We start from the raw sequence: 5,072 nt of genomic DNA, 5'->3' as shown, positions 1-5,072 counted from the left end.
AGTATATTTTAAAATCTTTTATGAATTGTGACTCTAAATTCGTTATATATCTCTTGAGCTGTGGGTGTGGTTTACGTTACGTAGGAAGGACTACGAGATCTCTCCATACCCGTTTTATGGAACATCGACGAAATATTATAAAAAAACTGTACCACACACAGCGTATCACGTCATTTTAATGAAACACATTCTAATGATCCAAGTAGTTTAACTATAGTCTCATTAGAATCGATTGCTCCCACAGCCAGGGGTGGTGATCGTTACAATAAATTATGTACGAGAGAGGTATACTGGATGTTAAAATGTAACTCACTATACCCTGACGGCCTCAATGAGGCGATTGAATTGAACTCAGTGATCTAGATGAAATTTACTCTGTTTAATTATATGCCTTGTCCCCCCCCCCCCCCCTTTTATTTTCCCTCTTCCATCCCCTTCCCTTCCCCTCCCTTTATTCCACACCCCCTCTCCATCCCTGCGGATGATCCCTCAAGTATTATTCCTCCAAGATACCTATTCTTTTCATATGGTTCTTACTCTCTCCATATCTTACTCATTTCCAAACAAAATCTCTCCTCTTAATATAGAATATACTATTATCAACACATATAAGAAAGAAAAATATGTTTGTATTAATCTGTTCTTTAATATCTTCTTTTTGTGCACTAACTTTGACTGGAAAGCACTTTTGTGAAAACACATTATGACCAACGATACACCGATTAGATCTAGTACTGCATAGATTAGATCACTTAGGTGATCTCTTCTGTCATGGGCTCTGGGACTGGGGCGCACACGCCGACCGGAGCTCAACTGCGCCGTTGCCATGCCCTAAGCCGCGTTGCCATGGTGTGACGTCCACGGGCCGATCACGTGACACACGTGTATCGGCGCCGTGGGTGGAATGGTGACGTCGCATCAGGACGCCGGTCATGCGTCGAGTGACGCTGATCGATGCCTCGGACCATGTGTCAAGGGGCGCGGCTACGGGCGCATGTATATGACGCCGTCTTTGCCTGGTGCTGGCGCCGGCGCTTCCGCCCTAATCCCCCAGATTCCAGATCGGATTGGTCATCTGACCTATCCGATCCAATGAGCTGCTGGAATACGGTCATGTGATAAATAGAAATCACATGATCGGACAAAGGTTAATTTTACCAGAATAAATATAGCAGTTTTTACCACCTCTCAGATCTCGTTTTTGATCAAATATGAAAACATCCACATGTGAGACCAGAGTATAGGCCAATGTGATATTTATTTTTATATTTCTTTGGGACGGTTAGGTAGTTGAATTAATTAACTCACAGATGTCTGCAGTTTTACTAATTGTATAGGGTATATAAAGAGCCTTGGGTCAGGCTCTATCATTCACTCCTGAGGAAGCTGGCAGCTAACACCAGCGAAACGCGTTGAGACGACACTGTTGGACATTTTCACTAAATATCCCCTCTTCAAAATTGGAGAACTTTTCTTTACAATTTACCTGGACGGCACCAATTGGACTCTCCACCTTGGACCCTACCTCTTATGGTGAGATTGGAGAAATCCCTATCCGCATGAAAAAGCTTGCACGGTGTGCTTAAAAAAGGGACTTACCAAAGCTGCTACTCACCTACAACTTACTTGTGGACCATAATCTGGAGAGAATCCTAGCCTGGGGTATGACACATTTCTCCTAAGGGGATTAGTGAATGTCTTGTGACCTATGAATTGAGTTGTTTGAGTTGATTTTATATGCCAGACATATTATATGTTTTTAGATAACAATCTTATTAAATATATATTAATTCAACCTAAAACCTACCGTCCTTTTATATTTTTATATTCATTTTTTCATTTTTCAAGTGTTTGATTATTATTGTAGAGAATAGAGGGATATACCCCTACTAACAACAGAGCGCAGGTGTTTTCTGTTTTTTTCAAAGTCTCTCAGAACACTATCACCTCCCCCTGCGTCGTCTCTCAGCACACCATCCCCTCCCCGTGTCATCTCTGAGAACACCATCACCTACCCCCTGCGTCGTCTCTCAGCACACGATCACCTACCCCTGAATAATCTCTCAGCACACCATCACCTACCCCTGCGTTGTCTCTCAGAACGCCATCACCTACCCCTATGTTGTCTCTCAGAACACCATCACCTACCACCTGCATCTTCTTTGAGCACACCATCACCTACCCTGCGTCATCTCTCAGCACACCATCACCACTCCCTGCGTCGTCTCTCAGCACACCATCACTTCCCCCTGTGTTGTCTCTCAGCACACCATTACCTAACCCTGCAAAGTCTCTCAGCACACCATCACCTCCCCCTGCGTCGTCTCTCAGCACACCATCCCCTCCCCGTGTCATCTCTCAGCACACCATCACCTCCCCCTGCGTCATCTCTCAGCACACCATCACTTCCCCCTGTGTCGTCTCTCGGCACACCATCACCTCCCCCTGCTTCATCTCTCAGCACACCATCACCTCCCCCTGCGTCATCTCTCAGCACACCATCCCCTCCCCGTGTCATCTCTCAGCACACCATCACCTCCCCCTGCGTCATCTCTCAGCACACCATCACTTCCCCCTGTGTCGTCTCTCAGCACACCATCACCTCCCCCTGCTTCATCTCTCAGCACACTATCACCTCCCCCTGCGTCATCTCTCACCACACCATCACCTCCCCCTGCGTCGTCTCTCAGCACACTATCACCTCCCCCTGCGTCATCTCTCAGCACACCATCACCTCCCCCTGCGTCATCTCTCAGCACACCATCACTTCCCCCTGTGTCGTCTCTCAGCACACCATCACCTCCCCCTGCTTCATCTCTCAGCACACCATCACCTCCCCCTGCGTCATCTCTCACCACACCATCACTTCCCCCTGTGTCGTCTCTCAGCACACCATCCCCTCCCCCTGCAAAGTCTCTCAGCACACCATCACCTCCCTCTGCGTCATCTCTCAGCACACCATCCCCTCCCCCTGCAAAGTCTCTCAGCACACCATCCCCTCCCCCTGCAAAGTCTCTCAGCACACCATCACCTCCTCCTGCGTCATCTCTCAGCACACCATCACCTCCCCCTGCGTCATCTCTCAGCACACCATCACCTCCCCCTGCTTCATCTCTCACCACACCATCCCCTCCCCCTGCAAAGTCTTTCAGCACACCATCCCCTCCCCCTGCAAAGTCTCTCAGCACACCATCACCTCCTCCTGCGTCGTCTCTCAGCACACTATCACCTCTCCCTGCGTCATCTCTCAGCACACCATCACCTCCCCCTGCGTCATCTCTCAGCACACCATCACCTCCCCCTGCGTCATCTCTCAGCACACCATCACCTGCCCCTGCGTCGTCTTGTAGCACACCATCACCTCCACCTGCGTCATCTCTCAGGACACATCACCTACCCCTGCGTCATCTCTCAGCACACAATCACCTCTTCTCTACCTGCGTCATCTCTCAGCACACCATCACCTCCCCCTGCATCGTCTCTCAGCACACCATCACCTCCCCCTGCATCATCTCTCAGCACACCATCACCTCCCCTTGTGACGTCTCTCAGCACACCATCACATTCTACAGTATGTTTCTGTGTGTATCCACTCCCCATTCATTCTATGGGCGGTATTCAGTTCTTTTTTACCCCCTTCCACACTCGTTCTGTTTCTCCCCTCGGGGGGTAGTGAGGCACCCAACCCTTTACACAGCTAAACCTGATCACTATGGGTGTGATATTCGCAACAACGGGGATTATTTTAGAAAGGAGATAGGGCAGTATTCAAATGATATATCACGCACAATGTCTCTCAGTGCCATAACCTCCCCTTTCTATGTCTCTCAGTACCCCCCCCCCCCTTCTATGTCTCTCAGAATCTCTCTCTACCTGTACTCTCTCTATATAGGGTGCACAGTATATAGACTATATAGGTTGTACACTATATAGAGTGTGTACAGGGAGGATGTGACCTGAGTAGCCTGCATTGTGAGGTGAGCCAGTGCTGTACAGTAAACAGGGTGTACAGTATATAAAGTATATAAGGTGTACAGTTTATAGAGTGTGTATATAGGGTGTGTACAGTGAGGATGTAGCCTGCACTGTGAGGTGAGTAGGTGTACAGTATTATATAGCGTATATAGGGTGTGTACAGTAAGGGTGTAGCCTGCACTGTAAGGTGAGCCGTGTACAGTATATAGAGTATATAGGGTGCACAGTATATAGGGTGTACAGTTTATAGGTTTTGTGCAGTGAGGGTGTGGCCTGAGTAGCCTGCACTGTGAGGTGAGCCGGTGTACAGTATATAGAGTATATAGGTTGTAGAGTATATAGGGTGTACAGTATATAGGGTGCACAGTATATAGGGTGTACAGTTTATAGGGTGTACAGTTTATAGGGTGTGTACAGTGAGGGTGTGGCCTGAGTAGACTGCACTGTGAGGTGAGTCAGTTTACAGTATATAGGCTGTGTACAGTGAGGGTGTAGCCTGCACCGTGAGGTAAGCCGGTGTACAGTATACAATACGGTGTACAGTATGTAGGGTGTGTACAGTGAGGGTGTGCCCTGCACTGTGAGGTAAGCCAGTGTACAGTATATAATACGGTGTACAGTATGTAGGGTGTACAGTATATAGGGAGTGTACAGTGAGGGTGTAGCCTGCACTGTGAGATGAGCCGGTGTACAGTATATAATACGGTGTACAGTATATAATACGGTGTATAGTATGTAGGGAGTGTACAGTGAGGGTGTAGCCTGCACTGTGAGATGAGCCGGTGTACAGTATATAATACGGTGTACAGTATATAATACGGTGTATAGTATGTAGGGTGAGTACAGTGAGGGTGTAGCCTGCACTGTGAGGTAAGCCAGTGTACAGTATATAATACAGTGTACAGTATGCAGGGTGTACAGTATATAGGGTGTGTACAGTGAGGGTGTAGCCTGCACTGTGAAGTGAGTTGGTCTACAGTATATAGGGTGTGTACCGTGAGGGTGTAGCCTGCACTGTGAGGTAAGCCGGTGTACACTATATAATACGGTGTACAGTATATAGGGTGTGTACAGTGAGGGTGTAGCCTGCACTGTGA

This window comes from Pseudophryne corroboree, chromosome 2 (assembly GCF_028390025.1).
Source record: "Pseudophryne corroboree isolate aPseCor3 chromosome 2, aPseCor3.hap2, whole genome shotgun sequence".
NCBI classification, from domain to species: Eukaryota; Metazoa; Chordata; class Amphibia; order Anura; family Myobatrachidae; genus Pseudophryne; species Pseudophryne corroboree.
The sequence above is the reverse complement of the archived record's forward strand: the minus strand, read 5'-3'. Positions refer to the sequence as shown.